Consider the following 20,038-nt stretch of genomic DNA (forward strand, 5'->3'; position numbering starts at 1 on the left):
AATTCTAGAAATCGTTGATGGTGGTTCTTAGCAGCGTAAAGGAAGCCACGCATACACAATGCAAAAGTGCATATTTCGTCAATTTTCAATAAGTGTACAGGCCATTTCCTACAGGGTGTAATTCTCACGTATTCTCTCAATAGATTTTTCAGATATACCCTAATTTCAAGGAGGGCCCAAAGTAGGCAGGAGATAAGCCTTCACAACTATGGACATCCAATGCTTCAGGGGGAAAAGTCGGAAGGGTTAGGAACCAGCAGCTTCATGTCTTTTTGTGTTCTGAATAACGTGTGATGCGATGTATTTCGTGATGGTGTATTTCACGTTTTCTTCACTTATAAGCGTGAAAAAAAACGAGTTATCCTGCGTTTTCGCAGAATGTGTTCTCCTGAGTAGGAGAAATCATGCTGCTGACGATTCCATATTCACTGCTATCAAGGCTTATCGTTTGCCTACTTCGGACCAATCATAAAGTCAGAGCATATCTCAAACTTCGGTTGATAGCATGTCTGGGAATTTCACTCTGTATGGAATATTCTGTACTCCCATTGAACATTATTGAAACATGCATTTTTGGATTGCGTATGCGTGACTTCCTCTACGCTGATAAGGACCATCATTCACAGTTTCTAGAATTCGAAATAGGACCTCTTGAAATTTTAGTTTGCTTTTTTTGGGATTTTGGACAGCCCTATCTCTGAAACTATGCACTTTTCGCCATAGGTCCATATGAAATTTTTGTCTTATTTTGATGTAAGGAATCATCTCTTACAGTTTGTCGGTATAGTTCATTAACACCCTTATAGCTACAATTACGGATTCTTTTAATATTTTTAAGAGTTTTCGAATTTCTTCCACATTAAGGATATTGGTCTGTAGATCTCTTTGACTATGATATTACTCTGTACATCTATTTCCATCATCAGTAATTCAGCGTGAATATAACCACCTCCCACCAATTTGTAGTGTCTTAGCACATGATTCAATCCCTGATAAGGTCGGTTCTTGAGGCAAATATTTTATGGTTATTACTTCACTGACTTTTCTTTTCACTTTCCATATTATATTTAACGGATGAACAAAATACCACTTATTAAAATTCTCGTATCAGTTTCAGAGCTTCCGTTTCCGATTCTCAATCATATTCAAAGCAACCTGATACCAGTTTCTTAGTTATACCTCTGCATGAACCTTTTTTCTAATTTTTCTATTGTATTCTATTTTATTCTATTTCAACCATCTTACGTATCTTTTCCTTATTTCTTCTTCCTATCGAACCAACATTTACAATTTTTCTACTCTGACAAATTCTATGCTTTTCTTCCCAGTCAATTTTACAATAAGTGCATGGATTGTGAAACTATTACAATCTCATCTGCTTCCTTATTTTATTCATTATTTTACAATAAGTGCACGGGTTATGAAACCATTATAATTTTAACCCGTTTCCTTTTTTCATTCACTACGGTATTTTACATTCTGCATCGAACCACGATTTGATTCTGCACTCTGATATATCCATGCTTTTCTCCTCTCCACAGTATCACCTATTGTTTTTTTTTTTTTCATATTTCTTCAATATAATTTAAGTTAGTTCTTTTGTATTTTAGGCTTGTATTGTATATACCTTAACGGAATAGTACCTTGTAAGATTTCAAATCAATTACGATTCTAAATTCCTTTCTCCGTTTTCGAATAATGATGATCGATATATATTTATATAGCTTGCTGACGTCTCCATTAAGAGTCCCTATCATTGCGAAATTAAAATACCGCTAATTTTACAGTAATTATGTGATATCTTCAAATAGATACAAGATAATCGAAAAGTGGATCAAGACCTCCCTAGACGACGTTATTTTGCATGAGATAGCGTTATCACGAGTCACCTAGTAGCTTTGCGTTTGCAGTTATTTAGAAACGCGAAAATAAATGCCGATTTTCTAAATGTCTGGAAATCGAAAGCAGATAAGTGAGTCTTGATAACGGTATCTCACGCAAGATAATATTGTCTAGGGAGGTCTTGTTTCACTTTTCGATTATCTTTTTTCTATTTTAAGATATCACATAATTACTGTAAAATTAGCGGTATTTTAATTTCTCAGTGGTGAGGCCTCTTAAACTCTGAACAGTAACATCTCTTGACTCTTGTTACTTCTTTCCTAACACCATAAGAATTTATTTTGCTTTTAATTCGCAGTAGCACTGGCGGCTCTTGAGAGCTGTCATAATGGTTAAAAAAAAATAATACATTTTATCACTACAAGCCAAGGGAAGAAAGCTTCTTGAATAGAGCTTTCTGGAGCTCTGTAAAGAGTTCTTCCCTTAGCTTTCAGCGATAAAGTTTAAATTTAAACCGATGAGACATCCCTCAAGAGCTGCTACACGAGTACTCTCTGTGCACGTGATTCCTATTCGATTTACGGTGGAGACACTGGTCTAGGATACAAGCTGGACTAGTGGTTCTGGGTCCTACTCCTTAAGCAATAGGCCCTGTCTCATACAACCTTGGTGCTAAAAGAGACGATGAACTTTATTCAACCGAACAAATAAATAGTTACAGAATAAGACAAATACTATGACATTGTTTTTAATGAAAGATTAGCTTTTTTTTTTGTTTTTGTTTTGCACTACTTTCGTCAGGTAGAGTGAAATCTTGAGACTTAAACATCACGCACTCTCATATTAGCTAGAGTTCAGAAATATTGTCTAGATTCATAAACCTGATGAGAATACAGTATTTTCACATGATTTTCGCTCTACTTAATCGTCGTTTTGTTTTGTGGGTCCTTGAATAAAGAGTTATAATAGAAAGACCCATCGATCATTTCGCGTGGAGTATTGTACTCTATCGGGCAGAAAAATGGATATTGCTCAAAAGCGATGAAACGATATTTGAGGTTTTCGAAACGTGAGTGTGGAGAAGTCAAGAGAGAATTAAGTGAGTCGCACGGAAAACAAAGCAGGAAGTGTTAGAAATAGTAGGAGAGAAAAAATATGTTTAGATGAATTTGAAAATGGCGAGAAAAATTGGTTGGAACATTGATTGAGAAGAAATTCTATCATGAAGATCGTGTTAAAAGATATGATGGCAAGGAAAAAAGAGGGAAAGGGCAGCTAAAAAATTTATACATGTATACGAAGAGGTTAAATGAAACCGTGGTTTATGGAAGTATATCAGTTTGCGGTAAATGTCCTACCAATAATGGCAAATACTGTATCTATTATTATTATTATTATTATTATTATTATTATTATTATTATTATTATTATTATTATTATTGTCGTTTTACTGTAAAATTAAATAAGATATTACAAATTTATTTAGGTTGCGTATATGAGCAGGCAATAAGGATTACTTCAATAGATGGCAGGATATTAGCAAATGCTGGCTCAAGACCTTTACGTTGCGCATTTCATGGAGAAGTTAGGAGCTATTGTCTTGCACAAGTGTTCTTTCACCTTTTCAAAGCCACTATTCGTGCATACTATTGCTGGACAATATTGGAAAGAAGCCGTAAATATATATTTTTTTCTTATAATGCCTTCTTTTTCAGAAATCATCCTTACAAATCAATTTCTTATACAAAACAAGAACAAGAAAAAAGGAAGTAGCAACTTGAAAAAATATAAGGAAACAATTAGCGTGTACGACTTTTAACAAAGTAGGATAAATCTTTTTTTTTCTTTTAACAAGAGCTTAGGTTTTTTGGCGTGTTTTATTATTTTCAAATCATTGAAATAAAAAATAGGAGAACAAAATAAAAGTTCTAAATTCAAAGAATTTTTATTTCTAGTATAGTCTTACTTTTTTTTCATGGAAATTATGTTATCGGGTGTCACGAAATGACCTTGCACCGGATATGGTAGTAGAGAAACAAAGATGAGAGAAGAATATTATTCTAATGCAATATTCTTTTCTTTCTTACTGTAATGTACATTAAACACACAGTTTCAGAACGTTGACTCATCTATAGTGCATAGGATACATATGGCTTCTTCAGTGCACAAGGAAAACTTTTTTTTTTTGGTCATTCTGGACATACAGTTGATTCCCGAATCCCGTCTATCCCGCCTATTGTGGTGTCAGGGACAAAAAAAGCCGGATAGACCGGAGCTCTATAATTACTCACTTCTTGCCCCACCATACAATTAAAAACACATTTTTTTAATACCAAAACCAGCTGTTATTCATATTTTCTGACTTTGCAGTGTAGCCCAGTACTTATAAATGTTTGTTATGTATTATTGTACCTTACTTTCTTTTTTAAGATAGGAAATTCGTGTCATTATTCAGTTCAAAATCTTTTATTGACACGGATTTGGTCGAGAAAGTTAACGGTTAAAATATATTTAACTATAATCATGCTTGTTGTGCTGTATGGTTACGAAACATGGTCGCTTACTCTGAGGTAAGAACGCAGACTAAAAGTATTTGAGCTTAAGATCTTGAGACAAATATTGGAATCGAAGAGGAACAGGAATGGGGAATGGCGGAACTTCATAACGAGGAACTGCATAATTTATACCGTTTACGAAACATTGTTAGGGCCATCACTTCTAGAGACTCAGGTAGGCAGGTTATGTAACCAGAATGGAAGGAAGTAGGAACACTTTCAAAGTTTTAACTGGAAATCCAATTGGAAAACGGCCATTAGCGCCTCCAATCTGCGTCCCTAATGGTCTTTTTCCTATTGGATTTCCAGTTAAAACTTAGAAAGTATTCCTACTTCCTTCCATTCTGGTTACATGACCTGCCTACCTGAGTTTCTAGAGTTGATGGCCCTGACAATGTTTGGTAAACTATTTAAGTTATGTAGCTCGTTATGAAGTTTCCGCCAATCCAAATTCCCGTTCCTCTTGGGTCCGAATACTCATCTCAGGATCTTGTTCTCAAATACTTTCAGTCTACGTTCTTCCCTCAGAGTAAACGGCCGTGTTTCGCAACCATACAGGACAACAGGCATGATTATCGTTTTATATATTTTAAGCTTTAAGTTCCTCGACAAAATACGCGACGACAAAAGATTTTGAACTGAATAATAACACGAATGTGCTATTAATAAATAAAGCATCTACGAGTATAAGGAAGGGTAAGCGAAAACATATTTGTATATTATTGCAAATCAATTTTTATTTAATCCAAACAATGTTTTACTGTGTAATTTCTAACACATATTTGTCTTCATACAAATCAGAATCAATTAAACGTCAGAATAAACATATGACTGACTTTCATTTTGTCTAATTGAGTGGAATGCTAGAACTGATACTCTAATTAATATTTACCGACAGTGTATTTTATTAATTAGAACTTTCATCTTTTTACAAATTTTACAGTTGAAATACACGTGTATCTATATAAGGAAAAACCTGATAAGTGCCATCGATAGCGTTTGTGAGGTTATTTCTCTGTATAGATATTAGATTGATTCTTTGTATAGTATACTGGCTTCAGAAATAAAGGAAAGAAGTTAGGGATCTTCACCATGTACAGTACAATGAAATCACCCATAAGAAAATTTGAACCATAGTGTAATAAACGGGTTGATTGTATTTTCTTTGGAGGTTACTAAAGAAAATGCAACAGTTATTGAAAATAGCAACGTAAAAAACTGATATTTGGATCAAAAGATCCAATATATTTGAATGAAAAGTTTTCTAGTAGGCCTTATATCTGGAAAACTACATACAGTGTAGCTAAATCCAAACTATCACATAACTCAGTATGATATGCTTATTCCGTAAAAAATATGAAAACTCGATTTAGGGGCCATTCAAATATTTTATGACCCCTGATTAGTCAAGATCGCAACCTCATAATGCATTTTTCGGGTCATTCCTCACATTCTTGGCCAAGATCGCAATCTTTTGATCCATTATTTTGGATCATTCCTAAAATTCTTATTTCATTTTATATCATATTATAGACTATACTTGTATTAGATATTACACGACCATCTTTGAATGTTTGATTTCATTGTTAATGCATTTTAACGTACACTTACAGTACCAAGCCTATATGAGACAGGGCTTACCCATCAAAGTGGGATCCAAACCATAATACTTGGACTTGTATCGGAAGCAAATACTTACGACTAGGAATATAATCTGAAACCACGAGTTTAGAAAGCAAACGTATTAGCCACTTGGCCATGAAAAGTTTCTATGATTATTGAACTCAATAAATAGTAATTACATCATTTATTTTTTTAAAATATAAAATCAAGAAACCCTGTTTTATCATTTAATGTAGCTTTTTAAAACATTGTATCATCGTATATAATGTACTGAAGTCAGCAGCCTGGTTCTGTAATCCAGCTGTTTGGAGGCGAAATAATGTGGTGTGATTGATCTTACATGGTGGTCTGTGCATCCACCAACTGCACCGGATTCAGGCCTCAGTCATTTTTTGAAGAATATGTGCCGTCCTTCTTAACTTTGGTGTTGCACAAAGATACAAAAACCCAAACTCGAACTCAAACGGAATTCAATTCGAGTAACAAGATTGAATTATCTTATATACCGGTAAGTGGGAATGTGTCAGTTACATGGCTGATACTTGCGGAATATACAGAGCTTTTGCTGTGAAGCATTTAGGATAAGCCACTCGGTTCTTCGAGAAGGACTGAAGTTAATGCTTAAGTATAAAATTGGGAGTTGGTGACAAATAATAGTACAGGGTGTCCAATATACAATGCAACCCGAAGTTTGGGATAGTAGAACTTTTGAACCGGAAGCGGGAAACAAATAATAGTTATACCAAAATGAAACTTTGTTAATGTATATATTTTTAAACTAGGAAGCAACGATTGAAGTACACTAGGAACCACACAGTGTTGCCAGATGTAACCAAAGGTGTTTATCAATTTATTTATTTTTTACAAGACACGTAAATTGACTCATAACTCATACGTATAGATGTTCTGTCGTTAATTTTCGGTTTGTATAGTTGGAGTAGCTTGGGAACTATGGAATGGAAAAAATATTTTTTTTATTTCCACCGATAACTAATCGGATGAGACCTCTGTAAGGGGTTACTAGGGAAAATATGGTTTTCATAAATTAACATTCTGAATTGGCAACAGTGCTAATGTTTCAGTGCATCAAAAGGCGTGTTAAGGATCTTTCTACATTATGCAATTCCTGAAAACAATGAAAAACAAACTTTGAAATTATCATGATAAAACTTTTACTTACATGCACCCGGCAACACTGCTGTTCATTGAATCAAAACGGGGGTATTTCCAGAATCTGTCGTAGAACTGACAATTCAGCTCGTGATGAATAGCAATATATATAAAACCATTGGTTTTATAAGAGTCTGTATGTATACAATATACCGACTCTTGCTGCATCGGCTTCGTGTAACAATACCACTATTATTGCGCCAACCTGGACAATCGATGGAAGACTTACAACACTGTGTTTAGCTTCGGAAATATGACACAAAACATGCATAAAAAGACCTTTTTCTTTGTCTGCGGGTAACGTAGGTCTTATTTAGACAGCTGTATTCATGTATGTTACTGTGAATTAGTGGTCTCAACGGGTCGGGTCGGGTCGGGTTGAATACCGACCCGACCCGACCCGTGACCCGAATTGACTGATCCGACCCGATCCGAGTGATCCGACCCGAGCTGACCCGATTGACCCGACCCGACAACCCGACCCGAGTAGTCTGACCCGACAACCCGACCCGACTGACCCGACTCGACAACCCGGCCCGAGTTAACCCGACCCGTTTGAGAGCACGTCACGACACTGGGTGAACGCCAAAATGCACTCCCATTGGGAATTAAAAGCGGACCACGTGTACCGAAGTCTTACACGTTAACCACTAGCTAGATCAAGCGGGAGATTTGTATACGCATCTTAGGGAATATTTGGCACTTTTGAGGTTTGGTTATTTCTTTTTACAACTGATACCAATGTCTGACGTGGGAGAATTTTTTTTCTTGTTTTAGTTCTATGTGATGAAATTTTTCTTCAAGGTCAGCGTTCTCAGCTGTTCGGAAGGCAGGGGGTCTTCTCGAAAGGCAGTAGCAAGAGTTTCTTGGCGGAGACAAAAGGAAATCGTTTAATTACAATGATAAGGGTTGATGAAACGGGAGAACAACTGTAATTTTTTCCAACCCTTCAACTTTCATTCCAAAATAGGTTTTTTGATTCTGGGACCCGCGCCACTTTGATTTTAATTTCTCGGTAATTAAAACGTATTTTACAGTATATATAGTTGCAAGTAAGAACATACATAATATGAATTTTGTAATTTAAAATTTTATTTCATCACTTTCAGCCCAACAAATTAAATTCAAACAATTCGCACCCTGGGTCTTTGTCACCAATACTGCGTTTTTTCTTTGTCTTGCACAGTCAAGTCTTGGTCCTGCATTTCGTAGTCTTGGTAGTTTTTCATGCTATACAAGAGCCAAGAATGCTCGCCTCATCGGTACAAATGAAGACCAAGTGTGATTTTGATTATGGTCTTTTTACTATACGGAAAGCAAGAAAATATGCTCATCGCTACTTGGTGATCACCAAAACAAGGCCAAGAGCAAGATTACTATGCACTTCGTTTTGCATATCCAATCTTTATCTTGTTCTTGTATCGATGTTCTTGGGCTTGGTGAAATGAAATGAAATATTCAGTTTAAGGTCCCTCGATTCTGCACCGAGGCTAAGGGAGATGGTGACCATGAGAAATGAATGAAATGGTGGAATGAAGAAAGTGGGAGGAAACAGGAGAACCCCGAGAAAACCCACTACACGGCGTTTCTCCACCACAAAGCCCACTTAGCACAAGCTGGGCTCGAACCATGGACACCACGCACCAGAGATGAATTATCCACCACTGAGCCACTGCGGCCCCGCTTGGGCTTGGTCGTCCATATCCAATCTTTCTTTCGACCTTGCTTAAACAACTTCTAGTTTTGTTCTAAATCCAGACTCCATATTGGCGTAGATATTAATATTACTGTCGATTGGTAATATTAATCTTCCACATTTAAAAATTAAAGTACACGCAAGTACAAAAATAAGCATTTACCATAAAAACACTAGCTGCAAGTGTTCAAAATAGATTTATGGTTTCTATAAAATCAATTGAAAATTGCTACTTTTAATTAGGCAGCTAGTGAAAAACAACAGCTTTCGACTCCAGCCGAGTTTAAGCTCAACCTAAACTCAGTTGACCAAAGTGAACTGACCCGAGTGACCCGACCCGATAAACCGACCCGAGCTGACCCGAATAACCCGACCTGAGTAGACTCGACCCGACCCGTCTGAGAGCACTACTGTGAATATAACGTTGATATGAAGTTTTTCATCTGTTGTTTCGGTTTAGTGTTGTTTTATTGTTTGAAATGGATTAATTTGTCATAAGAAAAAGAAAAGAAGACAGCACGTGGGCCGAAGCAGTGCCATTGTTGAAGAAAAGAAGAGAAAAATTAACTCAAATGATAGTTCAGCTGATGGATTACAATCTCAAACTAAAAATGGAAATTCAAATCTTGTATCGGTCACCATCACCATCAGTGTCTATAGAAGAAACCTCTCAATCTCCACGTCTAGCAAGTGGTTCAGATTCTCCCCACCCTCCGAAAATTTCAAAGCCCAATTAGATTTTAGCGCTACCTACAAATTTTCTACAACAGTCTCTGAAAGGTCGAACATTGAAATTTGTGCCAACTTGGTTCCTTCCGTGGCTGTTCGTTGATCCAAACAAAATTAACGTCATTTTCTGTTTTTACTGTATGGACATCTTGAAAAACATTAAAAAAAAAGTTCTTACTAAAACCATGGAAGACACTTTCTCTACTGTAGGATTTTGCAATTGGAAGAAGGCTAAAGAGAAATTTCGTGACACTAACGAAACTTCAGAATGCCATAAACTGGCTGTACTGCGCTACACGCAGAGAAAAAATCCAATAGAAAACCAACTAAACAGACATATTTTAGATGAACAACTGAAAGCCAGGAAATTCTTGGAAAAATGTAATCTCAAGTATACGTTATCTTGCAAGACAAGGACTTGCATTTAGAGAACATGACTCCCGGCTCAGGAATTTCTTTCAGTTGACGAGCCTTCGCTCTGAAGATTTTCCACAATTGAAGAGCTGGATGAAGAGAAACATGAAGAGATGTAATTTCATGGATGTCAAATCCAGAACGATATCTCGAAACCATGGACCAAGAAAATTGCTTTTAAAAAAATAATCAAATCTCAAAACCCTAATCTCTATCGTGTCTGATGGTTCCCGTGATGTGAATGGTGAAGAACAACTAAGTATTTGTGCATGAAGATCTACGTCCTCATGAAAGTTTTCTTGGGTTCTACAGCATATCAAAAAACTACTAGTGAGTTTATAACTTCAGTTATTCTTGATGAGATGGTGAGACTCCAGCTTTCCATTGCTCAACTCAAAAGACATGCTTACGATGGCTCTAGAAATACGAGTGGTGCAAACATTAGTGTTCCATCTATCATATGTAAAGAGCAACTTCATTCCTTGTACGTACATTGTGGAGCTCACAGTACTAATCTTGTTATTAAGGGTGCCTGTAGTGCGTCAGAAGTAGTGAGAAACTCTTTGCAGTGGGTGCATGAACTAGGAGTACTGTTTTTTCAGTCACTTTCAATGAGGTCAAGATTTTCTGGCCTGACCGAGGCTAATGGTAGTGGTCTGGTCTCAAACATTGTAAATATTAAATCTTTGTGTCCCACTAGGTGAATTTGTAGACTCAGTCTAATAATGGGAGTTGTTTAACATGAAGAAATTCTCTTTACGTTGGAAAAGATGAAGACTGACAGAATTGTCAACACATCTTCAGGATCAGCAGCTGGGATTTTGCGGCTTTTTGAAGAAGGATCTACGTTTCTTGGACTCATATGGCTAAATATATTATCAACAGGTTGGAGTTTCTTAACAGAACAAAAAGACCCAATTTCAGTGTCAAAATGGGAAACAATACAAATTATAAATGAAAACATGAACTTGAATAATAAGTTTAGTCACTGATCATAAGTTCATTGTACTGTCATGAAACCTACAAATCAATATCATCGCCCTGGGAACCCCATTAATTTTAATAAATATTGTCAACAGTACCATAAATGGATTTTTCGTGTCGCTGGAATAGAACCTGTTATCACCATTGATAGGATTTATCTGTCCTAAATTGAAGGAACTTTAATTCATATTATGTGACAGTTTGAAAATTGGGGGAGGGGGGGGTACAATGCATAGCCTTTCTTTAAATTTGGCCCACAATGTTGAGTGGAGGGTACTGTCCCCTCCAGAAAATTCTTGGTGGGCACGCCTATGAGCCAGTAAATCAGAGGAAAGAGTAACAATATTAGAAATGTAACCAATAAGAAAAATGATGAAAAATGAATGAATATTAGGAAAATATCTAACAACAAACAGTGCCCAGAATTTGGCTAGGAAAGACAATATCGAGAATTTAATTAATTAGAAACCATACCAAGAATTTGACAATATGAGGAAATCCATGTATTTGGATCTTTTACTCTTTTGTTTCTGTAATTTGTTAATAGTTATCTGGTAGAAGATCAGTAATGTTCCCATTTTAAACAATGCTTCTGAACAGGAATGTGCATGAAATGGTTCTCGGAGCTCAGCTTCTTCTATAATCCATTTCGCGAATACTTAAGAAGTTATTTACTATTTCTAACTGTAAGATATGGCCGGTAGTGATGAGTTTTCTAATTTTAAAAAAAAATCGTCCTTCACTAATTTTAACAAGCATGAGTAAGTAAGTACAATAAAGCAGCGTATGAAAAATAGACGTATTAAGTACGCACTTCATTTACTTAGCATTTAACAGGTTTGTTCCACGTACTTTCCTCTAATTCTTGTTCTAAGTAGCAATTAAGAACTTTTTGTCTTGTTCTATATAGCAATTAATGAACCTTTTGCCTTGTTCTAAATAGTAACTAATGAACTTTAGTCTTGTTGTAAATAGCAAGTACTGAACTTTTGACTTGTTCTAAAGAGTAATTAATGAATTCTTGTCTTGTTCTAAATAGCAATTAATAAACTTTGTCTTGTTCTAAATGGCAATTAACAAATTTTTTGTCTTGTTCTAAATAGTAATGAATGAACTTTTATGCTTGTTCAAAGTAGCAATTAGTGATATTTTGGCCCTGTTCTAAATAGCAATTAATAACTTTTTGTCTTGTTCTGAATAACAATTATGATCTGTTTTATCTCATTCAAAATGACAATCAATGAATCTTTTTGATGAAAATTTGACTAAGTCCAAACTCCAAATTTGATAACCAATAACTCGGGAACCAAAAGTCTATATAGGAAAATATTTCAAATGCTTATTAAACGACTCAAGATTTACCTCCATGCTAAGTTTTTGTCAAGATTGGATAAGTTCTATAGATCGCATACGATATACACACAGAAGTCCAAACCCCCATATTTCATGACTCGTAACTCGGGAACCAAAGATCTACACATCAAACATATTTCACATGCGTACTAACTTGTGTTGCTCACGTAACCAGTCGAGAAGTAAAGTTTATCGTCTCGTGTTGTAAATTTTGTACAAGTTTTTTTTTTTCTCGTCTCGATTCCCGAAGAATTCTTTTTCTTCTCACCTCGATTTTCGAAAAGTTTCTCTCGTTTTATAAAAGTATGTACAAAATTTATGACCTAATTTTTTCCCTTATTTTAATCTAAAAGTTATCAGAATCCTTTCCCGTTACGAGAGGTCCACGGAGAATGTGATAGAAAAATATATTCAAACCTTGTTCGAAATATTGTGTAATCACTTGTGTATATGGCCCGGAACTTGAAGAAAAACCTTCTTTTTCACGAGTGCCCGAAGACGAAGCTTAACATAATATATGTTCATTTTGGCCCATTGTAGGCCAGAAAACGTTGGACTTTATTTTATTTTATTTTATTTTTACTTTTTTGCCTTTTTCGGCGCTTTTGTTTTGTTTATTGGTCTTTTTTAAAGCTTTTCATAGGTCTTAACGTCTTTTTTGCACTTCATCTTTCGACAATAAATTTACTGGCCGTTAACTCGAATCACCACCGCCTCTTAAACATCTTTTCTTTAGTAAAGAAAATTCAAAAGATAAGACATTCTTCAACGACTGGACTGATAAGACCAGATCTGCAACAACCACACAAGCCAGATAAGGAGGCATAACAATGTCCTCCAGCAAGGAGGGTGAGAGTGGGAAAGTTTTCTTAGTTTAGTTTCTACTTCAGTTTGTGGAAGATGGACAGGCCGTTAACCTACCAGAAGCTTGTATTTCTTGAGAATTATATTCATTAAATATGTAATTCTAATTAAACTAGGTCTTATTTTTACGTCCTTTTTTTCCCCAGTTTTTAGGTCCTTTTTCAGACATTTTTAGATCTTTTTATACGAGTTCCTTTTTAGGCAATGTTTTAGGTCTTCAACTTTCGAACCCTACTTGTGTATCTTTAAAAGTTGATAAATTCTCTTCACTATATTCGTACACTCACTTCAAAATTTTATAGTTTTTGTACTATAAATCATGCAACTCTAAAACTGTGTTTGAGATCTATCTATAGGACTTGGATGAACTGGTGTTGCTCACTTGACGCGAGAAATTTTTCGTCTCGAAAAAGAAACAAGAATTGTCGTTTTTTTTTTTTTTTTTTGCGTCTTGTCTTGAATTTAAAAAAAAGTACTACTTGTACCGACTCTCGTCTCGTTTCTGAGATTTCTCGTCTCAAGGGCAACACGAGGGTCTATCTTCATATCACTTTGGTCCAGATCGGTTAAGTTCTGTACCTCACGTTAGAGACCTGCTCGGGCCGGGCTTGGGCGGGCCGACTCTAGTTCTTTAATAATTATTGACATTAGTTAAACGATAATTAAAATAAAGGCAAACGTTGAAGAAGTGTGCCCGTGAAAAATGTTACAAAATGAAACTTCGAAAATTTATCGGGCCCGGGCCGGACCTGGGCCAAGAATTTTAAAAAATTTATCGGGCCGGGCGGGGCTCGGGCCGAAAATCTCCAAAACTCTTCGGGCCCGGGCTGGGCCGGGCCTACGTACATTCGGGCTGGATTGGGATCGGGCCGAAATATTCGGCCCGTGCAGGTCCCTACCTCACGTGCGTCATGTTCTGTTCTTGTAATTGATGTTTTTTCAAAGGAAAAAAAATCCAAAAGAACGAGCAAAGGAATATTATTATTTTCTTATTATTCCTGGCATATTAACATATAAATTATGAAACTAAAATTACCTAGTAATATTCGTAATGTGGTATCTCAAGGAGAGAGAGAGAAACCAGGTGGTTAGAGGATTATTTACATTAACTTTTCAGGCATGGTATCTGTAAATACTGTCTTGAACACTGAGATGCAACTGTCATGTCTTTTATTATTATTTTTTTCTCTCCTTTGTCATCTTCGGTTGTTCTTAACGGCCATAATGCATTCCATTGTTAGTTGCTATTTATATCTGCAATGTCACAAGGCTTCTTAAACTTTTATTCTCTGACTGCTTTGGCATCGCTTGGACTCGATGATTCATTGCTGTCAAGTTGCCCAAACGACACGATCCACGCTCATATTTTTTTTCACGTGAAAACTTATTTATAAAAAAAAGAAAAGAAAAAAGTGAAGCTAAAAAAATCCACTTTTCTAAGAAAGTGTGAGTTAAGATTAATCTTCGAGAAGAACAAGTTGAACTACAAGATTACAACCAGAAAACTTCTAATTTTTGTTATTAACATGAACGTAATGATGAATTAATTTTGTTAGTTATGCTATGTATATGACGAGCTGCATCGTGGCTACATGGTTAACGTGCTTATCTTTGGCGCGGGCAGCCGGCTTCGATTCCCAGTAAGAGCTTATTTGGTTGGGATCTCACGTTAACTTGTTGGTCTACGTCCCTTTCAGAATCCCGAGAAAACCCACGTATACGGTATTTGTCCACTACAAAACTCACTTGGCGCTTGAATCAAGGGCCCCATTCACCAGAGGTGAAAGCTCAATCACTGAGCCACCGCGGCGCAATAGGGCGAAAGAGGCTGCAATTGATAGGACAGTATTAAAACAAAAATCGTACGTGAAGGCGAAGAACATATCTGAAGACTGATGCATGGAAGCTTCTCAATTGCGGCAAGTAGTTTGACAATAATGGTAGAAAACGCATAATGATGATGATGATGACGATGATTCCTCAAGGATATATTTATCAGAGATATTCATGTCATCGATGCTCACTATATCTACGCAAAATTTCAACGTTATCAATGTTTTGGTTCTCAAAATATCAGCGGCGAATGAAAGGCAATGCACATTCATAGAACCATTTCTCCCGCAACTTTGTACTTGGAGATACAATTTTCCTTATAATATACACGGCGTTAGCGTAATAAAATATAGGAAGAGGATTTAAGTTTTTATGTTAATGTGACTCACGTTTGCACATTTATAGCAATATATAACGTAATAAAACTGCACTATGTAAATGAAAAGTAAACTCATTTGACTACATACATTGCTTTAATAATGATGAATAAATAATATTCGTAACATTACGTTTTATTTATCAGGACTCATCTAAACGCGACTTAACACAGTGTACTTATCATGGAAATAAAATTATGATTGCAGGGTGGGAAAACAGACATTTTAAATTTCTCGAGATGGGAAGCAGAAAGTTAAAGTAATGTCTTCCGCTGGAATAAATAATTAACTTAAAATATGTTTCTTGAAAAGGGTACCAGTAAAAGAAAAAAAATGAAAAAGAAATACGTCTGAACATATTAAAGAGGATGTGACGAGCTCAAATTTACATACTAACTATCTGATTTCAGACATCACAATAACTCGCTATTATTGTTATTATTATTCATTACTAAATATTGTAATTAAGATTTGTACAAGATATGCCAAGAACGCAGACATCACACTCCGTGCAAAGCATAACAAATATCAATTGTAATTATCGTTCTGTATTCAGCAGTACAAAGTGGAGGTTATTTCAAATAGGGATGCGTTAAATTACAAATTCATATATACGTATTTTTGTTACATTTTTTGTACGTTATATATATTTTGTGAATAATGAAAATATTTTATTTGATATGATTTTTAAATCAAGATAAAACGTATTTAATGATTGCCGCTTACATGCTTTGATACATTACATTTATTATTATTATTATTATTATTATTATTATTATTATTATTATTATTATTATTATTATTATTATTATTATTAGAGTTTTGCGTCCTTCTGCAATGCCAAGATTATTAAGGATGAGATCACTTACTAACCATAAGAAGAACGTAGGCTGAAAGTATCTGAGAACAAAAGATCCTTTGTGAGACGAATATTTGGACCCAAGAGAAACGGGAATAGGGAATGCCGGAAACATCATAACGAGAAACTACGTAATTTATACTGTTTACCAAACTGGGTCATCAAGTCTAGGAGACTCAGGTGGGCAGGTCATGTAGCCAGAATGGAAGAAAGTAGGAACGCTTTCAGAGTTTTAACTAGAAATCCAATCGGAAAATGGCCATTCGAAAGACCTAGGCTCAATTGGGAGGACAATATTAAGTGGAGAGCTTTTGTGAACGCGGCATTGAGCCTGCGGGTTCCATAGGCCATACAGTTAGTTAATTAGTTACAATATTGTGCAAAGATAACGTATACATATCAATATTTAGGTCACATAGAACCCAACAAAACTACATAACTTTGAGGATAAATTATCATGTGTAGTTTTTCAGGAAATCGAGAGAAAATTTTTACGGCTCTAAAATGTACCGATATGTCATTTCGTTGCCAATGATAGTTCATAGTTTCTACTCTGCGGGAAGATATTGTTTATTTATTTACTCTATATGTAAAGAAATTTAGTGTTAAGTGCTTGTAGCAGATTGTATCAATTGTTGGTCTTCAATTAACGGTGACGCACATAACACTTTTAATAATAATAATAATAATAATAATAATAATAATAATAATAATAATAATAATAATAATAATAATAATAATAATAATAATAATAATATAAACATACAAACACAAACTTTACTTGCATAGAATAATAGTGATCAACCAAAAAACTACATCTTCATAGGGCCCGGACGTGACAATAATAAGCAAAGATAGCGATGTGCATCTAGTAGACATCACAATGCCAAACAATAAACCTGAAGAAAACACATAAAGAAAAATAGCCCAAAACATGAGAAGAAAATGGAAAATAATAACAAGTAAAACAGATACCGGAGTGGTCCACAAGGTGTGGAAAAAGGTACTTAAAACAATCAATATTGAAGAAAAATATATAAATAAAGTACAGAAGAACGTAATTCTGGACACATGCAAAATACGTAGTAAGAAACTTGCTGGAAATCCCAGAATAAAGGAAGAATTACATAGAAATAGTAATATTCTTTATACTACTACTATATTACTATCACCTGCTCGGTCGAGGAGTTAAAAGGAAGACGGGATAATAATAATTCAGTTGGTTCTGCAAGTACAGTATGTATATATCATTGTCATCTAATGTATTATGTCGGGACTTTAACAAAAAGGTAGTTTCAACGACATTTTCAACATCAAAATTGGATTAGATATTCTTCCCTTGTACGTTTCGAACAAAGAACAGCACATTTCACTTTAATTGTTTTTTTTAGTACATACTTTATTGAAATGATCCAATATTAATGCAATCAAATTAAATTAATATGTTCTGTGTAATAACATAGCGTGATTAACAATCACGTAATATTTTTGTAATCTCTGATCAGTAAATATTACGATAAATGAAATTAACTTCGAAAAATATTTCTTGCATCACGCAGAAAAGTTATCTTTGAAAAAAATCCTTTGTCATATAAACACATAAAAAACTTACGAGAATGTTCTATACTCGTTCTTGTGTAAAAACGAATCGAAGGCACAGTTCGTCGTCGCTGAATAGTTTGCCAGTTTTCCAAAGGTCATCGACTGGTAGTCTGTCTGACGAAAGGTTGGAGACAAGGCCGCGATGGGTTTATATCTGGCCACGGATGGGGGCGGGGCGTGGGTCAGAACCTTGGGTGTTATTTCCGTGGTTATGATTCACAAAGCTAAGTATACCGTGGGTGGCGGAATATCTACGTGCACGCCGCCAAGATATTTTCTCTTTCGACTCTCACAATACAAGAATCTGTCTCCTATTGGCAGCCTTATATAAGTTCTTTTTCTAATTTTATTTATCATTGTCTAGGTAACTCATCACATCATCACAGACACACACACACACCTTTGTATATATATATATATATATTTCTTATTGCTTCTTTCTTTCTTTTTATTATTTTTTCTATATTAACAGTGCTAACATGTAAGTATGTGGTTAAAAATAGGCTTAGCATCTGATGGATTGATTTCATTGCTAGTCTCATAACGCGAAAGGAAAGAAGATTTGCAATAGAACCACTTTCTAAAAAAATCTAATCTCACGTTAAGATCTACTGAATATGACTATTAATTTTACCGTTATTTATAAGAACTCATGCATAAGCATCATGAGTCCGCTGATAAGTTTATCCGCACAAAATCAAGAAATTTTACAATATCAAAGATTGCATTCGTAACAGAGAGATAATTGTTTAGCTTGGTTTGGTGACGTAACCAACATCCACATCTCTGGATCCAAGAACAACTTATATAAATTGCAATATATATATATATATATATATATATATATATATATATATATATATATATATATATATATAAAAACTTCTAAAAAACATACAGTATAGGATACAAGGTGATAGCTTCATCGTGCTAGCTGCCAAATTTTCAGAAGAGAATAGACAACTTTAAGCCTGTCTTTCTCATTTTTAAATTATTGGTGCACCCAGATTCGCAATTGTCCAAAGATGAGAGATATAGTAATCAATAGGTGTCATTGGGCTAATCAAAATTATATGGATGAGTTGAAATCATCATACGCAGTTTTCAAGAATATATATATATATATATATATATATATATATATATATATATATATATATATATATATATATATATATATATATATATATATATATATATATATATATATATATTTTGTAAACCTAAAAATTAGAGCTGTATGGTAGCCAAGTCACCAATTAAGAAGAAATTGAATTATATCCTCAGCAAGTTTTTCTCATTAGGACACTACAGAATATGGTTAATGAGATAGTATAAAACCCAAAAATTTTGATTAACTTTTAAATTTTGTTTATTTATTTATTTTTGTTTAACTACGTGATAGTGTCCAAAGATCAAGGATATATCAATCGATAACCACATAGAATTAATAAAAAATGACCTGCTCAAGGGTAAATTCTTATGTGTAGTTTTTGAAAACAACAGAAAATTAATTGTTAAGGCGTTAAAATCTATGTCGTTCATTGATAATTATTAATTCATATATATATTTTTTTTTAAATTTTACTCGAATGCATGTTTATTTATTATGTTTATTTATTATGTAGTACAGTACTATATATGTCAAAAATATATTATTGTTTGCCTTCCCACTTGACGCAATTTACAATATGTGGTCACTAAACTTATTTCAACTCACTTTCAATTAATGTTATTCACTCTTTCAACACGGAAAATGGTTATTATTATACAACCTATGATAACACATACGTTATCTTAATATTATTTTTCAATAATTGTGAGAGTACAAATCCTTCAATCTGATTCCTTTCTTTTTATTCAAAGCTGTTGCTTTTTAACATTAACACTTCCTTTAAACTTTTTTTTTTAAATATTTGGTCTAGGAATTAATTCGTGCGGGTGGACAAGAGATGGCGCAACGAACGGAGCGTCCCACAGTTCCGTGTATCCACACATGTGTTGCAAACCCCTGTCATCGCGTATCGTTCGTAGTATAGGGCAGTGGATTAAAGCGTCAACAACACCAGTTTGTAGTTAAGTGAACATGGCGCAATTTGTGCCTGATAAAGTGTTTTTGCGGGGTGTCCTGCTGCAT

At 34.8% G+C, this 20,038-nt stretch overlaps 2 protein-coding genes across 4 annotated transcripts in view; one reads left to right on the plus strand and one right to left on the minus strand.

The window, feature by feature from the left end:
• The window catches only part of LOC145688248 (uncharacterized), a 211,348-nt gene extending 193,334 nt beyond the window's left edge, over positions 1-18,014 (minus strand). For both annotated transcript variants that reach the window (XM_081762210.1, XM_081762190.1), the window contains exon 1: positions 17,912-18,014. The gene's annotated coding sequence lies outside the window, so the exon portion shown is untranslated. The remainder of the gene's footprint in view (positions 1-17,911) is intronic.
• The window catches only part of sr (zinc finger domain-containing protein striped), a 619,548-nt gene that overhangs the window by 42,427 nt on the left and 557,083 nt on the right, over positions 1-20,038 (plus strand). The gene's annotated exons all lie outside the window — the stretch shown is intronic.

The sequence above is a fragment of the Thermobia domestica genome, chromosome 1, assembly GCF_964235325.1.
Source record: "Thermobia domestica chromosome 1, izTheDome1.hap1.1, whole genome shotgun sequence".
Taxonomy (NCBI): Eukaryota; Metazoa; Arthropoda; class Insecta; order Zygentoma; family Lepismatidae; genus Thermobia; species Thermobia domestica.